This window comes from Chlorocebus sabaeus, chromosome 3 (assembly GCF_047675955.1).
Source record: "Chlorocebus sabaeus isolate Y175 chromosome 3, mChlSab1.0.hap1, whole genome shotgun sequence".
NCBI lineage: Eukaryota > Metazoa > Chordata > Mammalia > Primates > Cercopithecidae > Chlorocebus > Chlorocebus sabaeus.
In genome coordinates this window covers 60112791-60132528 of record NC_132906.1, presented here as the reverse complement: position 1 = coordinate 60132528, position 19738 = coordinate 60112791, and the positions used below count along the sequence as shown (strand labels likewise).

Below are 19738 nucleotides of genomic sequence, written 5' to 3'. Positions count from 1 at the left end.
ATGGTCTCTCAGAACCTCAGGCTGTTGGAAGTTCCACCATCTTGTAGCTGCTCCCAGTGGCAAAGAGCAACCAAAGAGCTACATGTAAGTGTTTCACTGCTTCATCCCAGAGAAGGCACAATATTAATATTGCCCCCATTTCATGACCAGATCATATCATATTAGCCTCCCCACTGGTAAGGAAGCTGGGAACTTTGGGGGAATATGAGCTTTACTGTCTCTACCACACTTCCACCACTTGATGAGTTCTCAAAAGATGAGGACTGTGCTATGCTCACTGAGCTTTGTATCTCCTGCACTGAATATAAGGCCTGGCTTTTAGTAGATGCTTGAGAGCACCTTGGTGAACGAATGTATAAATGAAAGTATGTTGTGTGACTTAAAAATAAACAAAAAGATATGTTCCTGAATGAGAGAAATTGAAGTTTAGTAAGATATAGTAAACATTAGGGAAAAACACATAACTAAGCATTGATCTATATTCCAACTTCAACAGATGGAGATCTACAAACTTAATAGTATGTCTCAAAGAGATTGAGTAGAATTTAGACAAAAAAAAAAAAAAAAAAAAAAAAAAGGAAAAATTTGAGGAAGGAGAATGTAAGTAGGTAAAGGGTAAAATGTAACCATGACCATAATAAGTCTGTGGGAATTTCAGGTAACTGACTATGGTATACTGAATAACAGTCCCCAAAAGATGCCCATATCCTAATTCCACAACCTGTGAATTTTACCTTATATAGCAAAATAGACTTGATAGATGTGCTTAAGGATCATGAGATGGGTACAGTATCCTGGGTTATCCAGATGATCCTAATAATATAATCACAAGGATCATTTAAAAGGAAATAGGAGATCAGAGTGAGTAGTAGATGTGATGACAAAAGCTTAAGATTGGAGTATGGTGAGGAAGGGGCCAATATCTGAGGAATGCGGGCAGCCCCTAGAAGCTAGAAAAGGCAAGGAAATGGGTTTCCCCGAGCCTCTAGAAGAAACAGACACCTTAGTGTTACTGATTTTGAACTTCTGACTTTCAGAACTGTAAGAAAATATATTTGCATTGGTTTAAGCCATTAAGTTTGTGGTAATTTGTTATAGCAGCCACAGAAAATGCACACACCCATCAATCTGCCTAGAAAACACAAAGTTGGTCCAGAAAAATAGAGATAAAATCATACAGGTAAGACTAAGAAAGACTGGTAAAGAAAAAAACATTGAACCAACTAGAACACAAAGAAAAAACTAGCATTATGGCATGCAAGTTGGCACTAGGCACAGTCCTTGGTACTTCACCAATGTTTTCTCCAACTAATCCATACACCAAGCTCCATGGAGGTGCACATCTCCATTTCACAAATGAGAATGTAGCGGTTCTGAGAGGTTAAGTAACCTAATATTCACGTGACTAATATGTGGAGGATTCAAGATTTGAACTCAAGTCTGTCTCACCACGTCAAGATGAGGTAGAAAACAAGAATACTATGCCTAACAGTGTGATATAAATATTTAATACATAAAATGATTTCCTATGCACCATTTTGACTAATCATTACAATAATCCTGTAAGGAAGGCAGGGTAGGTATTTTTCATTATCTTTCGTGGATAAATAAACCAAGGTTAAAGTTAATGCGTTGTTCAAAGTCACAGAGCTATAAAGTGGCAGAGCCCAGTGCTGCTGACGTGAAGTAAGGAGGTGAAGGGAAGCGGATCAGTTCGCACTTGCCGCAGGGATCACATGGGAGCTGGAAGATTCTTGTTTTTTTGTTTGTTTGTTTTTATTTATTATACTTTATGTTCTGGGATACATGTGCCATGGTGGTTTGCTGCACCTATCAACCCGTCATCTAGGTTTTAAGCCGCTCATGCATTAGGTATTTGTCCTAATGCTCTCTCTCCCTTTGCCCCCAACCCCCTACATGCCCCACTATAGGATGTTCCCCTCACTGCGTCCAAGGGTCCTCATTGTTCAACTCCCACTTATGAGCGAGAACATGTGGTGTTTGGTTTTCTGCTCCTGGGTTAGTTTGCTGAGAATGATGGTTTCCAGCTCATCCATGTCCCTGCAAAAGACATGAACTCATTCTTTTTTACGGCTGCATAGTATTCCATGGTGTATATGTTCCACATTTTCTTTATCCAATCTATTATTGATGGGCATGTGGGTTGGTTCCATGTCTTTGCTATTGTGAATAGTGCTGCAGTAAAGATGTGTGCATGTGTCTTCATAGTGGAATGATTTATAATCCTTGTTTTTAAGATAACTAGTTAATGTATCTTCCAAGTATAAGGTGATGGCAATTCTTTAAAAGAAGAATTGATAGGACTTGGTGACAAATCATAGTACAGATTGATTATGGAGAAGAGAACAAAAAGATTTCTTGGCAGGTATATAAACATGGTGTCTATTTTAAATACATTTAAAGTATTGATCCTAGTCTCACATGTAATAAGAGATGCCTCACAAATATCTGTTGAACTGAAATGTCCATTAAGAAATTGTAGGACCAAAACTTGGGAGAAAGAGACAGACATCTTTGACCTATATTTTTAAGGACAGTAACAATAAAAATGAAAGTTAATGTTGTAAGAATCGATGAACTTTCTGAGAGAGAGTAGCTACAGAGAAGACAGTCTGCCTCACAAGACAGCACAATTCTCCTGGGTTTAAAACTCCTGTATGGGCTGGGCATGTTGGCTCACGCCTGTAATCCCAGCACTTTGAGAGGCCAAGGTAGGTGGATCACCTGAGTTCAGGAGTTCAAGACCAGCCTGGCCAACATGGTGAAATCCCATCTCTACCCAAAACACAAAATTAGCCAGGCATGGTGGTGGGCGCCTGTAATCCCAGCGACTTGGGACCCTGAGAAGGAGAATCGCTTGAACCCGGGAGGCAGAGGTTGCAGTGAGGTGAGATTGCCCCACTGCACTCCAGCCTTGGTGACAGAGTGAGACTCTGTCTCAAAAAAAAAAAAAAAAAAAAAAAAAAAAGAAAGAAAGAAAAAACCATAAAACTCCTGTGCATTCAAGAGACCCCTATTAAAATGCAGAGCATCTAGTGAGCTAACAGAGGTTCAAACAGTACCAGCCAACACTTCAGAGAGACTGTTTTTTACTGAAATAGGCCACCTAACAATGTCAAGGCAGCGAAAGAAGCTTCTGGGCAGTAAGTGTGTGAATGATGAAAGGAAGATGAATGGGAGGTAGGAAGGTGGGAAAAACAGACTGAAGTAGTTTCTCATTTCTACCTAGGACCAGTCTTGCTCTTAAGTATAATGAATACCAGGTAATCTTATCAACATTTCTATGATAACTACTAGCCTAGTTTATTTTAGTCAACACTCAGCTCTGCTTAGAATGTCAACTATATTTTTAAGAAGCAATGAATTCTTTTGCAATTTGAAATGTATAGGTAGGTTAACATGCTAGTATTTTGGAATGTAGACATTGGCCTGGCCTTGAGAATAAGAGCATTTTCCATTTTCCGGATGTTTAGCCCGTGTCCCCTGCTGTGTGTTGGCATGTGTCACAACCCTGCAGCCTGTGAGTGAGTGGTGACCACGCTCATTTACAGGAGTCCAGACTCTGACTGGATGATGGTCTGAGGTTGCATGACTGGTAGTCATGGACTTGGGACAGATCTATCTGATTTCAAAGTCTCCATCATACTGTCTTCAACAGTGTGGCTATTTTTGTGTTTGAAATAAGTTGGAATTCAAGACAGAAATAAATAAGAGACTGCAATACATTTCTAAACCTTCCAGCAGCTGCTATCCAGCCTAGCATGTCATAGGTACCTGTTTTGTTTTATAGAATTGAATAGGTAAACTTCTGACTGATTTTAAGCCTGTCCTGACTCTTTTGTGATAACAAGCTACCCAAAATGGTTTAGTTAAATGAAGCTTCAGCACAAATCCTCATCTGGAAAAAATGTACAAAGTTAATGATTCAACAGTAATCGTTATTGAAGTAATTTATAAGAAAATATTGCCTGATAGGTTATCTAACAAGAGAGAGGCTCAACACCTCTTTGGTGGGCTACATGCCGGGCATGGTGACTCATGCCTGTAATCCCAGCACTTTGGGAGGCCAAGGCAGGCGGATCACCTGAGGTCGGGAGTTTGAGACCAGCCTGACCAACACGGAGAAACTCTGTCTCTGCTAAAACTACAAAATTAGTCAGGCATGGTGGCGCATGCCTGTAATCCCAGCTACTTGGGAGGATTAGGCAGGAGAGTTGCTTGAACCTGGGAGGTGGAGGTTATAGTGAGCCGAGATGGTGCCATTGCACTCCAGCCTGGGCAACAAGAGCGAAATTCCATCTCAAAAAATAAAGAATATGGTTATTATTATTTAGTATTTGTACAGTCCAAAAAAACATATGTATTTGGTAAGAACAAAATATTTGCTCAATGCTCTACACAGTTCCAGCCTAAACTAGGAAAACAAAATATATTAGGACCAAGATACAATACCCAAGGGGGTAGTCAAATGTCAGAGGTGTAGGACTAATTATTATTTATTTATTTTTCTGGCTCTGCTGTGGGAACCTTGGTCTTGACTCCTCTGAGTCCCAGAATCACAATCTTCAGGAAGATATTCCAGCCACACCTCTTGTCCTAATCCCTAATCTTAGCTCAGGAAACCAATAAGCTTCAAATGTACATACCAGGATGTTTTCCTAACCCTCAGCAAGGACTCAACCATGAGAGTGTTGTTCACAAGGAGGGCCACGTCCCTCCTATGTTCTTTTTCTGGTTTAATACATCTGCCAAGGTGTCAATATATTCCCAGGATGAGCTTATTCTTGAGAACTAAATATGTTCTTCATTTTAACGTAAAGTTAGAATTCTCTATTCATGAATCAAAAAAAGAGACGTGAAGTTATCAGCCATGCTCAGATGACCAAGGGAACTGGGAAGGGTATTATAAACAAAACAAAAGGGAAAAAAACTATTTTAAGGAATCACAACAGTAGAAAAAGTGCCTTGCTTTTTTCTCAGAAGGTAACATTTCTCAAGCAGAAAAAAAATAATAATAATAGTCACTATACCTCCCAAAAAGAACATTTAAAATCTTGCTAGCAATAAAAGAAGTCACTATGTCTCCTATTAGTTTATAAACCATAAAATTGACTTTATGTTTGAAGCCTGAAAAACAGAATAAAAGCTATATTTCAACATTAGTCTTGCATTTGTTAAAAGAGGCAATACTTTTAAAATAATGAACCACTGGCATTTAAGTGTTTCTACAATGTTCTAAAAATGTACTCTGAATATTTTAGAGGAAAAGATGATTGGTAGGGCTACACCTTCTAATGCAAAACATATGTGCTTTTAAAATAAACTTGGATTTTAAATTTTTAAAATTTTATTTCTGTCTTGTCTAGATTTAGCTTTATGAGTAATTTCACTTTTGCAATATTAACTCTTCTTTTTGAAACAAGTTTGTCAACTGCTTTCGAGTTTTTAAAAATGCAACTAAAATTTTAAGCTTAAAACCTCAAATCTGTAAAATTCAGTGATTTTTTTTTACAACTCAGAAATGTGGCCTAGTATGATATTCACCCTTTAAATTCCTAACTTTAGAAAAATATTCTGTAATGTAGTCCTATATACCATCACACACATACACTCATATACACATGCATATATATCTCCAATTTCTATTTTATTATATAGTGTGTATACATATGTAAACACATATATAAACGTATTTTTTCTGACAAATCTCTTTAATAATGCCCTAGAAATAAAATCAAATAATAGATTTATTGAGCAGTGATACAAATAGTTCCAATGAAAAGAAATTACTCCAAATAATTTTTCCCATTTGCATTACTGATATGTAAATTTGATATTTACCTTTATATGAATAAGAAATCTAATTCTGGCCAGGTGATTATCAACCTGGTAATAAATCAAAATTACACGCATGGAAGAGGGAGAGATATTACAAACCATGTTCAAAACCAATTATAGTATAATAAACCTTTCTGTATGTTGGCAACCAGCTTATATTTTGATCAAGATTTTGCTTAACAGATCTTTTGAAATACCACTTTTCATTATGTTTTAACGTTCTCTCTCTGTGCATGTATGTGTGTGTGTATATATATATACTATTATATATAGTATATAATAGTATGTATATGTGTGTACGTGTATATGTACATACACACATACACATACACACACACATACTCTTTTAACTAAGATCTCAGTGAATAAAGAAGTTGACAGCTAATTTGTTAGTTAATTACTTAGGAAAAGAGATGTAGAACAGTAAACACAAACTTCTATTTTTTCAGCTATTAGGAGTCATGTTTGAAACAGAGACAGAAATTAATATTTGATTTAAACATATTGATGTTATAGTCTGAAAATAACTAAAAAATTTCAAGAGGCTCAGTTTATCATTTAAAGTGTGTGATAATTTTTAGTAGAGACCCAAATGCTGTTGTGTATTGATAAATAAAAAGAAACATATGTTAATATAATAATAACAGATTTTCATTTTCTCCTATGGTGACAGAAAAATCTAAAGTGACTTTTCCCTGTCCCTTTGAATAATAAACTAATCCTGGAATGTTGGAGGGAGAATTTAGCACAACATGTTAAGGAAATGCAGATGGAACTGATGTTTTATTAGATGTGCTAAAAATATCTTTATGCTAGGAACTCCTTTCTTATCAAACACTACGGGGGGCCAGTTTCTCATCCTATGAACACCAGTGTGCTTTGTGGGAAACAGCCTGTTCCCTTTATATTTAAAACTTGTATTGTGCTTTATCTGGAAACCTGAACAAAAAGTGTTGCTAAATTAGGAGATACATGGCATCTTCTCTCGTTGACATAGAGACCATGACTGTGATAAATATGGGCTAATATATTTTGAAGAGAAACAAATAGTCACAGGGGAAAAGTTTATACTCTCCTGCAGGAGAAAGGAAATCATTTCAAAACTTAAATATTTTGTGGGATAAACAATCACAAATCTTACCAAAGGTGATCTAGTAGGAACACTCTTTTTTTTTTCCTTGCACAAAGAAGATTATAATCCTTATTTAACTTGAAAGGAAACTTTAGTTTTACCTTATAAAATAAGATAGAAATTTCTAGGGCAGGACACTGGCTGCCTCATCAGTTATTATAAATTTTATAAGAAATGACTCTCAAACTGTAGAGCATGAAATTAAACAAAAACATTCTGCATATAAGAAGAGCATTCCTAGACCTTGCCCTCAAAGCAGATCTGTTATCATTCTAGACTTATCAGTGATGAAATTGGACACACTCGATTTTCCTCCCACTGGTAGTATTTGCAGTCAGCATGAATAGACTTTCTGAGTGCAGTTTTCAACTCCTGGTACAACAGTATCCTTCTTCCAAACTATAGCATAAATCACAGAAAAGTATCTCCTCATTTGTTTGGGATGAGTTTTAATTCAGAAACAATTCATGGTAATATTCTAAGAGATTGACTGAATTTGGTTTCTCAACTGCAAAAGGAATCAACTATTTATTATTATTTAATGAAACTTTGAAGAATGAAGTCAATTATTCTTCAGTGCAAGTCAGTATTTCTTTTGAAATATTAGAAATTGAAGAATAGTAACAATACCTTAATCTTATCAAACACCATTATTCTATGTACTTCTCATTATTAACTCCTCAAAGTGCCATAATAACAAGATAAAGTAGGTACCATGAGTATCACCATTTAACAGATAAGGAAAATGAAGCAACCTGACCAATATTACATGAAGAACTCTGTGGAAAAGTCAGCTTTTGAAACCAAACAGTTAGGCTCAAACATCTATTCTCACAACCACTGTGCTAGTACGTCTATGGCCTTTTAAAAGGCAATTGCTTATTTTCCTACCCTGTTGATGACATAATATTTTTGCTGTAAAGCAATGGTTGCTCATTTTATTTTTCAAAATGTTTCAGTGAAGTGCAGAGCCTGTGTTCCTCTTCTTTTATTTTATGACTCTGTGTTTCTTTTTTTCAATTGGATGTGATTTTTAAAATAATAAATGTTTTTTATACACCCCAAAAAATATGGAGTGAACTAGTGGGATCATACATAAATATTTGCATGATTTTCAATTTTTATATGGCAGTTATCTTACTTTTATAATAAGATTTTGCAGGTTGTAAGCTCAGAATTTCATGCTGAAAAATGAGAAAAAAATCCAAGTTCTTGTCATTTCCAATCATCACAATTTGTTTCTTTCTCTTTAAAACAGTCACTCCTGTACTGACATGAGTTTTGGATAATTTTTTTATTTATTTCAAGCGATGTACAAAGGGGTCTCCTGCATTTTCCCTGTTCTCTGAAGAGATTAAGAACTTCTGAGTGGAGACAAACAGGAAAAATTATTGTTGTGGAACTTTGCCTAGGCTTGATGAGAAGGAGGAAAGAGCTCTTAGAGCTAAAACTAATCAGTAACTGGCTTCTCCAAACATGGAAGAATTTTCCATCAACAGTCACAATGGGGGAGTGTCTAGTTGGACCATCATGGAAGATGGATGTGAGTAAAACCGGATTATTTATTTATTATTTAAATGTAGAGACTTGACTTTAGTAGCATTTTGGGTGCTATAGGTATATATAATTCGGTGATCTAAATTAAAGTATAATCCAATAAAAGTTATACCTATTATTGTCATCCCTTCTACTGAAAATTCAAAAGAGAAAAAGAAAAAGAGAGGGGAATATGTTTGTGCTCTAATATTATGATTGTAAGAAACTGTTCCAAATATTTCCAGTAGATAGACTATTATCTAGTTTTTGTAATGTTTGTGCTGTTTAAATTCAGCAGATAATAGCCTTTGCAAGTATATAAATAGACAATGACATTTTAGGCATAATAGGCATGCCTAGTAGTGGCTTTTGTTTTGCTTTGTTTTTCTCTGAAAATAATCTTCTAGAGTTACTTTATGTAACTACTACAAAACAAAAGATCCTCCATTTACCCCACTGGATAAATTTGAAAAGATCCCATTCCACCATCCTCTTTCATCCTTACCTGTCCCAAACTGTAGATGGCAGTTTTGTCATCATACCACCTGAATTAACCTATTAGAGAGAATAGAGAGCCTTAAATGTACATGTTTTATCAGAGTTGTGCACACCCATTGTTGTGATGTTCTGCTCATGTTCTTCTGAGTTTCCTTAGTGATCTGGGGAGTTTGGATGATGTAGCTGCAATGACAGAAAAGGACACTGTCCATTGTGGCCTTAAACAGACATGATCCATTCCCTGTGGTAGAGCCTTATCATTCAGTCTGGACTGGAATCCAGTTGGCACTCATCGTCCCCCTGTCCTGCCTTGGCAGGGATTGCAGTACACTAGTGATGACACAGCAGCCACACTGAGGGGAGTAGTGCTAATTCCACTCTCATGGACACCCATCTGTGGTATGTCATTGGTGTTCAGTGGCTTTTGGAAATTCCAATATATAGCACAGTCGTTTCTGTTCCTAAGAGGAGGGGACTCCTCAACTTAGCAAGAGTATAATGAAAAAGTGGGAGTTAGCAACCATTAAAGTTGTGGTGGCTTCTGTTGGGCACCTAGAAACAAAGTCTAAAGATGAGATAAGATTAATAAGCCCTGTGGTAGAATCATATGAAAACCTTACTTTGGGATATTTTTGTGCTTTTTAATGATTTCTGACTTTTAAATTTACTTTTCCAAAGCTCATTCTTTCTCAGGCTCCAAACTACACTGAGAAGCAAGATTTAGGGACACTGACCATGCATCTGGTAAGTCATTACTTCAGGAAACATGTACTAAGCCCTTTTATGTGACAGGCACTGGAGTAAGGAAAATGGGCAAACAGCACTTGCTTCAAGGACAGAACAGCAACATGTTAGAAAGCCAAACTGAATTAAAGAGAGAAAATTAAATTTCTCATTTACCAGCTGTAACAATAACATACAAATAAATTTACTGATCAATAAGGGATGTACTTTCAGGTAAGTTTTCAAACTCAGCAAGCAGTAGAACACTAACCAATACTGAAATAAAGCCAAAGGCTAACTGCAGAACCACCAATTTTATTTTCTAATCAGATAATATTTCAGGGTTGTAGCCTTCTCAAAAACCTTTAAACATTAGCCTAATCCTTAAATACATGCTTTGCCTGGGAGTTAATACTAGGCATGAGTAAAATTATTTTTTATAGGGAAAAAAATGACAGGTAACAAACAGATATATTTATGGTATGTAATTTATATACACATACATTCTGAATATGTATACAATGTGTATGTGCATACATACACTTTCCTTAGAATTCCTTAGTAATTATGAATATGGTAATTGTTACCGTTAGTGTCAGAGAGGTATCTAATAGGCTGATTCCAAATGAGTGTGACTAGACTAAAATTTCAGGCGCTCTGGGAAATACTATCTTTTAATCAAGCATTCTTTATGAATATGCAGATAGTTTCTGATGTTCAATAAAATAAAATTACCTTTAAGAGATTTTAAAATATAAAAACATGTTTTACAATACTTAGACTTACACACTCGAGGTTAAAATGCTGTACACTTTCAGAAAGTACCACAATCCCAATTTCTGAAGTTGATCTGTGTCTGGGAGAACGCCACTCCTTTTCACACTATGTGCAGGGGGAGGAAGGGGAGGAGCAGGACACTGATCAAAGTGCAACACACGTACACTCATTTCCTTTCCGCCCAGCGTTGGGTACTACTTTGGGGTGTGCAGATCCAGGTGAGGCACCACTCCATCCCAGGTCTGATAGATGCCCAGCCCCCACGGTCACCACCTCCTGCCCACCTGCCCTGGGAATGCCCCAAAAGGGCTGTGAAGGCCTTCTAAAAATGGGTTGAGCATTTTGTCCTGAAGCAGTAGGAGGCAGGAAATTCCTTGCTACCACACTGGGATTCATGCGGATCGGATCCAAACCTCCCTGGATGAGCACCCGAATCTGAGGGTTTGTGCCCTGGAGCATCCCAGAGAGCCTTGAACTCTAGCAGTGACCTCCACAGTGTATCAGTGTGCCAGCTGTCATTGTGTGGTCTCCCAGTAGCTTTCAGCAGAATTTTCTCACAATAGCATTGAGCCTGAAACTCATGAAACTGGGCAACAATTAAAGCTCACCCTGAAGAAGTAAGGTGGCACAGGGGCCAGTGCTAGTGGCTGCACAGAGCGACATCTCTGCGTTCCTCTCTCAGCTCATCTTCCCGAGGAAGAGAGATCCTGGTATCTCTCCACAAAGAACAGTTTCCATTCCTATCTGATGTGGTAACATTTGTTCCACACTTAGCATTTCAAATCTAAATTGCTCAGTCCCATATAAGATATCCTTGATTGACAGGAAGACTCAGATGTACTGTTAGCTGAAGCTCAGCCAGGAGCCACAGATTTTGAGGCCAGACTGCACTGCAGGAACTCAATCCCAGGACTCTTATATACCATCCCAGAAGAACTCTGGAAGGACTTGGAGAACACAAATGACTTCTGCAGATGTACCACAACAATGCCTCTTACTTTATGTGTTAGCTGTTATCTCAGTGTCAAATTGATAACAATGGTAATAAAGGAAGTAAACACTTAGCTGGTATTTACTAGGTGCCAGGCCATTGTAAAAGTTTATTTACTTTGGTTTATTGAATCCTCATGTACAAGATGACAGATACATTTTCTACCATACCTACTTTACAAGTAAGAAAACTGAGGCCCATTTCTCAAAATGTTTTGGAGAAAACAGTGCTCAGAGAATATGCATTCCTCTGAACAACTAAAGCAGATGCAGCCTCTTTTTAGAAGTTTTCTGAAGATCCTTATTCACTGGGCAAGACATACCACATCCTCTTGTGTATCACCCCAAATTTTAAGAGCTTTTCCCAAAAGTCTATTTTTTCAGGTCACAATGTTCTTTATTGTTCCTAGAGTTTATATTATAGCAGCAGCAGTGAAAGGATTGTCCTCTGGTTCACTCCCAAAATCCCAAACGAAAAGCACAACCTTTTTGTTCTGATGTCATAAAGTGCCCCAGAAGGGCACTTTACATGTCATAAAATGCCTCTGAAGTGCCCCAGGCTCTCATTTCCTTTATACCCCCACCCACGCCAGCCAAATTTAAACTGTTGTCTCAGCCTTATAATTTTATTTAACATTCTATTATACTATTTTACTATTGCAAGAGAGTAATTTTATTTTATAAATATTTATTAACAATCTATGCTGAGCCAGACAATTAGACAACACAAGGAACGGGAACCAGACAGGTAAACGTTCACATACTCCCAAAATTTTTTCATCTGGTGGGAGACTCAGACATTTAACAGATAATACAGCACACAAATGTGCTAGGAAAGGAGTAGTAGCAACCACGGGGAAAAGACATCTTTACAAAGATGATTTCTACGTTGAAACAATATAGTTGGCGAGAATATTGTCAGGTGAGGAGGCTAAGATGTGGAGGCTGGAGGTAAGAGCTGGGTGGAAGGACGAAGCACTTAGGCAAGCAGAACATCATGTTCAGGGTCAGGAAAGTGGAGCATAAAGCACAGGTGAGGAAAGCAGCACCGTCTGGCTGAAGATAGAATTTATTCAAGAAATGAGATTGGAGAGGAAAGCAGGAGTGTATAACAAGGATGGTAAGCCACTTTAGGGAGCTGGCACTTTATCCTTGGGGCAATGTGGAATCACTGAATGATTTTAGGCAGAGAGTGATGGGATTTGAGTTATATGTTAGAAAGATCACTGTCTGAAATAATGCAATCAATTCAAAGAGAATATTCCAAAGTCAGAGACCTGTTTGAAAGGCTGCTAGAGTTGTGCAGGCCATTTTTGCGAGGACCTAAACAAGGATTGTGGGAGTATGAATAGAGAGAGAAGTGGTTGCTTCCCAGAGCTATTTAGGACATAGCCTCTTTGGGAAATTGTGATCAACGGTATATTGGGCAACGGGGTCTGTTGCTGAATGCCGTTAACGAAAGTAGGGGCACAGGAGGACAGCAAGTTGGGGGGAAGATAAAAATCAATGAGTTCATACTAGGTATTTCAATTTTTAGCTGGAGTATCCAATTGCAGATGTCAAGTTAAAAGAAAATATATATGCATACTTAGAGTTCAAGGAATGATCTGAGATGGATTTATAATTTAGGAGTCAATAGCAGATTTAAACTGTAACCCATAGGAGAATATATGATTGTTTAAAGAAAATACAGAGAGTAAGACAAGTAAGAAGACCCAATAAAGACTCCCTCCCACTCATTATCTCCTATATATTCATTCATTTATCTCATATTTCTTGAGTGCATTTATTAGGTGAGTTGCTATGGAAGGAAAGCAATATATTCTATAAGAGAAACTGAGAACCAGAGAGGCTAAATAGCTTAAAAAGTATGTGTAAAAACTGGGACTAGTTCTCTTTCCTAGTTGAAAGATATTTCTATTACATCCATCTACTTCTAGTTTAAATTAGACGTGCTTTTCAGAACTAGTGGAAGTTCAAAATCCTCACTTCTCAATTCCTTGCCCTTTCACTCCTGTATTTTCATCGTTCTTATATTTGCTTTAATATCGTGAATTTGCCACTGTCAGTAGGCAGCATAACGCTCCTGAGATAATATATGTTATGGACATATATCCTAAATCAAACTATCCTTTATTCCTAACAGTCTACTTTGTTTACAAAAATTCAATGGTATCCTTTATACAAATAAACAGAGAAGTTTGTTTATAGTTCTTCTAGAAAACAAAAGGATCCATACTTCCTACTGCAGCCTTGTAAATAAATAATGGAGCTGGGTTTGTCTCAGTTCCCATCCCACTGCTTCCAGATAAATTCCTCCTGGTGGCCTAAACAGGCCCTTTCTTCTGTGGCCCCAGTGTGGAGAAGATCACTTGTTGCATTTATGTTTATGGCTCCTACTCCTCAAAAACCCATTACATCAAGACAACACAGATCACACTGTATTCCAAGGCTCCTACTTTCTTGCTTGAGTTTAATTTAGCACCAATTTGGTGTGTTATGATTCTGTAAGAAGTTTTAATAGTATCTCTTTATTTGCTACAAGTTTAAACACAATATTAACAAGTTATTTTCTTTCACACTATCCTTCATTTTGCTCAAGTGTTCCAGTTTATTATTATTGTTCCTTGGGAAGTAATTGTGCTATTTCTATTCCTACTCCTTAATATGACTTCTGTAATTATTCTGATTATTATTCAGCATAATTCTGGGTTTCCTAATTAGTCACATCTCTTCAATTTGTCATCCTGTATTGTTATTGTTTAACTCCTCTAGAATAAAGACTGTCTTATTTTGTGTACCTAACATCTAGCACTGTGCCCAGCCAGCATACAAGAGGCATGCAATAAATTATTATTTTGTGCCTTATTTTGTGTGCCTAGCATCTAGCACTATGCCCAGCATACAAGAAGAATGCAATAAATGATTATTCAATAAAGAAATGCATGAAGGAATGGGTGAAGACACTGCTTGATCATTATGATTTGGCTAGATTATCTTTGGATCAACGTTATTCAAAATTAAAAAAATACTCATACTTAGAGGTATAATGGCAATAAATTAAATCACTTGGCTAAATTAAAATAACTTTAAAAATCATAAAATTTATAGGAATAAATATAGTGAAAGATGTATGAGACAGCTACAAAGAAAACTACAAAATGTACTGACAGAAATTGAGAAAGATTTAAATAATGAGATATACCATGTTCATGAATTGGAAGGTTCAATATTTTAAAAATATCAGTTCTTCCTAAATTAACTTATAAATTTGATGTAATCCTCCCAACCAAAATTCCAGAAGGTATTTCTGTGGAAATTAATAAGCTAATTTTAAAACGTGTTTGAAAATGCAAAAGACCAAGAATAGCCCTGGACAAAGATTACTGTTAATACAAGAAGTCAAGCCAGTCACATATGAAGCTATTATATTTAAGAAAGTTTGCTATAGACTCAAGGATAAAAATATAGATCAGTGAAAAAGAAGCACACATTCAGAAACTGACCCATTATTAGAACTCTCACCTGATTTATGACAAAAGTGACACTGCAGTGCAGCAAGGAAGGATGGCCTTTTTACATAAATGATTTGGGGTCAGCTGAATTTTACATGGAAAAGTGAATCATGACCCCTTCCCAAGCCTCACACAATACACAAAAATCAGTTGTAGATGTACAGGAGATCTAAATGTAAAAGTAAAATAATAAAGCTATTGTTAAAAAAGTAAAAAATCTTCGTAACTTAAAACCAAGCAAAGGTTACTTAAATAAGGTTAAAAATGTACTAGCCATAAAAGAAAAAGTTATAAATTAAACTTCCCGTTAAAATCACTTATATTAATCAGAACATGACTAAGGATTGAAAAGGAAATAAATCAACTAGCAGAAGATATTTGCTAGGTATCTATTCAACAAAGAATATTTTATTTCCAGGATTATGAGAACTTCCACAAATCAATCAGAAAATGGCAGACAATTAAATTTTTTAATTAGCCAAGAGTTATTAGCAAAGAATTAGCAAAGAAATGCTAATTAAATCATAGTGATATGCCATGTACATACACACCAGAATGGCTAAAATGAGAAAGACAATGCCATATTTAGCAATATTATGAAGTAACTGGAACCCTAGACAATGACAGTTTTCCAGATTGGTTGAACTGATTTGCATTTCCAACAACAATGCAAATCAGTTCAACCAATCTGGAAAACTCTCAGTGTCTATTAAACCCAAATGTACTGAAATGCAGTGACCTAGCATTTATTACTTAAGAATATAAACCACAGAAATGCCATTACAGACTGAACTGTGTCCTACCAAAATTCATATGTTGAAATCCTAACCACTAATATGACTGTATTTATTTGGTGGCAGGGGCCTGAAGAAGGTCATCAGGATTAAATGAAGTAAAAAGGATAGAGCCCTAATTCAATAGGAATGATGTGATTATAAGAAGAGAAAGAGACACCAGAGCACAGAGGCAAGATGGTATGAGGACACAATGAGAAAGTGGCATCTGCAACTAAGGAGAGAGGCTTCTGGATAAACCAAATTTGCTGACCTCTTAACCTTGGACATCCAGACTCTAGAACAGTGGAAAAATTAATTTCTGTTGTTTAAACTGCACAGTCTTTGTAACTTTGTTATGGCAGCCCTAGTAGACTGTCAGAAATGCATTCAGATGTTCACCAAAATAAATGTACAGAATGTTCCTAGCAACATTCTTGCATTTTGTTATTCTGAGAATAACCAAAGCGTAAAAACAGTCCAGATGCCCATCAAGTGTAGATCATATAAATATGTTTATTTATTCCAAACAATGTAATTTGGCAATGAAAACTAACAGATTACAGCTAGGCACAGTAACATGAATAAATCACAAACACAATGTTGAGCCAAAGAGACTAAGTACAGATTAGTATGTATTGAATGATTCTATTCATATAAAGTTATGATGAATCAGCCAGAATGAATCTGCTATGTTAGAAATCAGGAACCAGGAGACTGGTTACCCTTGGGGGTCAGTAACAAAAAGGGAGTGAAAAGGGGCTTTCTGAGATGTTGCTAATATCCTGATTCTCCATTTCAGTGAATGCTGGTTATGTGCATATGTGTCTTTTGTGAAAAGTCACAACACCATCACTTATGCAGCTTTTTGTATGTATATTAAATTTCAATAACAACAAGCAAGTGATAGATCTGGGACTAAAACCCAGGTTTTGAGGCTCCAAATCTCTTGACTTCTCATTACACTGTTTAAATGGTTTTATATTCCAATTATATCAGGTAGTTTTAGATATGTGTATCTAATCCTTTCCCATAATCGATACCAACAACTCTTGTCTTAAAGATCTAGAACTTTTGCCATGACTAAATAGCTCCCAGTAATAAGGTTCTCTTTACTGAGCTACCCCTTCCTTTTCTTTTCAGAACATTTTTTATTCTCTTTAATTCAGAGAGTTGGTGGCTTCCATATTTATTGTTTTCTCCCATGAAGCTTAGAAGCTGGCAGGGTTTTTCTGCTCAGAAAATGCCCTGCATGCTTACACTGACTGGAAGTTTCCCATGCTGAGTCATGCTGGGAATATGGAAAAGCCCCTGGCTTTGAAAGTTCCCAGAAACCATTTAATCTTCAGTTCATCAAACGCACCCAGATTCTAATTATGGCAAGACACAGTACATGGATTTTCACTTCTTACTTTTAACTCATAGCTTTTCATTTAAATCTCCCAAGTATTTACTCTTTCGCCTAATTTTTTAAAATCTAACCCATTTTTTTCCGCATGATGAAATCAACTGAGATGTGTTTCTGAAGTGTGGCACAAGCCATAGGAAGGGCCCTCAATTCCACGGATTTTCTATTTATTAATTTAAAATTAATTAAACCTAAAAAGTATTCATGTCAAAGACTTTAATATATTTTCATTCCTTATCAACAGTTCTAATTGACATTTTTGTCCATTTCTAGGTGTACATTATCTTATGATAAAATAACTTTATTTTACCGTGAAATAAATATAATTGAAGAAAGAAACATAACCAAAACTCTTGGAGAGTAAAAATTATATACAGGTCATTTTTACCCCTTCTCTGCTATTATAACACCTCCCATTATCAGTTCTATAAAAGAACAATTCCAAACCTCAGAGTGTGCTGAGTCAGTTTATCTGCTTCTCTGCCACTTTCTTACAGTATTTTTTGGACAACAATCTTATCCACCTTTCTGTCACACTAGCAGGAAAGATATTTATTTCCACATATCCCCTCCAGTTTTCTGCACATCTAGCTTCCTGTTCCCCTCTCCAAAAGCTGCTGCTAGCAGTCACATTTTTTTTTCTGTTGATCAAAGAAGAAAAGCAAAATCCATCTCTCCTTCTCTCTCTCTCTCCCTCCTTAAGTCCCTTTTTCCCACTTAACTTTTGGAAAAACAATTGCACAAGAAATTAGAAAACCCCAAACATATAATATGTTCAAATTTCAACAAAATTTATAAAAGATACATCTTTTTATTTGTGCCTCAGGATGCACAGAAAATAATGGATTTTCATATCGAAAAAAATAAATTTCAATGTTTCAAGAAAAAAAAAGTAGCTGGACCAAGCCTTATCAAGCCATGGATGTGATCCCTTTACTCTTGACAATCAAGGACTCTAATCAAGGTCTTTTACTTCTAACTCATTCTAAAATACATTTCAGCTCATAGTTCCAAAATTCAGCCTCTTGAACCACTTTTCCTACACTTAAACTTCATTCCCTATGTCATTTTTCATGACTTTCTTTGCTGTAAAGCTCATGGATTAAATTACCATATTGCTTCCCCTTACAATTTATATCAACAGGTATTCATTTTCTTAATGAATCATCAACTATTTATCAAGAGCCTATCATGTACCAGGCATTGTTTTAGGTGCTGGGGCTACAGATATGAACAAGACAATTAATAAGAAGTTGCACTAATAAATATATAACACAATACCAAAAAGTAATGTAACTACCAACAATGACCTATATGAAAAGGAAATTACGATAATCCCGTTTACGATAGCCTCAAAAATAGTAAAATACTTTGGAATACATCTAACCATGGAGGTGGAAAATTTGTACACTGAAAACTATAAAACATTGATTAAAGAAGTTAAGGCAGGCACAAATAAATAGAAAGACATCCTGTGTTCATGGAATGGATGAATCACTATTGTTAAAACATCCATATGACTCAAAATAATCTATAGATTCAATGAAACCCCTGTCAAAATCTCAAAGATGTTTATTACAGAAGTAGTAAAAAAAAAAAAGCTCTAAAATTCATATGGAACTCCAAAAGACTCCAAACATCCAAATAAATCTTGAGCAAAAAGAACAAAGCTGGAGGCATCACACTTCCTGATTTCAATATGTATTACAAAGCTATGGTAACCAAAACAGTATGGCACTGGCATAAAAGTACAGACCAATGAAACAAAATAGAGACCCCAGAAATAAGCCCACATATGTATAGTCAACTGATTTTCTACAGAGTGCCAAGAATAGACAAGGGGGAAAGGGTAATCTTTCAATAAATGGAGTTGGCAAAACTGGATATCCATCTGCAGAAGTGGGGACGAATGAAATGGGATGCTTATCTTTCACCATACACAAAAATTAACCAAAATCAATTACAGATGTGATGTAAAATTTAGTACCATAAAACACCTAGAAGAAAATGTAAGGGAAAAACTTCTCAACATGGATTTTGACAAATATTATTTCTTAAATAGGACACCAAAAGAACAGGCAACAATAGCAAAAATAGTAGTGGGACTGTAACAAATTTTTTAAAACTTCTACATAGCAAAGAAAATAATCAACAGAGTGAAAAGGCAAACTATGGAATGGTAAAAGATATTTGCAAATCATATATCTGATAAAGGGTTAATATCCAAACTATATAAAGAATTTCTGCAACTTGAGAGCAAAAGTAAGTAATTTGATTAGAACATTGGAAAAGATATCAAGTAGATATGTCGCACAAAAGGACATACAAATGCCAACAGATAATATAAAAACATGCTCAATATCATTAATCACCAGGGAAATGCAAATTGAAACCACAAACAGGTATCAACTCACATTGGTTAGAATGGCTGTTGTCCAGAAAACAAAAGATAACAAGTGTTGGTGAGGTTGTGGAGAAATTAGAATCCTCGTATACTGTTAATAGGAATGTAAAATTGTACTGCTGC

The 19738-nt window shown here is 36.1% G+C and overlaps 1 long non-coding RNA gene across 1 annotated transcript; it reads left to right on the top strand.

Annotated features, from left to right (window-relative positions):
• The first annotated feature begins 3125 nt into the window (after positions 1 to 3125).
• On the top strand, positions 3126 to 18094 carry LOC140711462 (uncharacterized). Its single transcript, XR_012092676.1, has 3 exons — positions 3126 to 3284; positions 8300 to 8534; positions 15891 to 18094. It is a non-coding gene; the product is annotated as an uncharacterized lncRNA (long non-coding RNA).
• The last annotated feature ends 1644 nt before the right edge of the window (positions 18095 to 19738 follow it).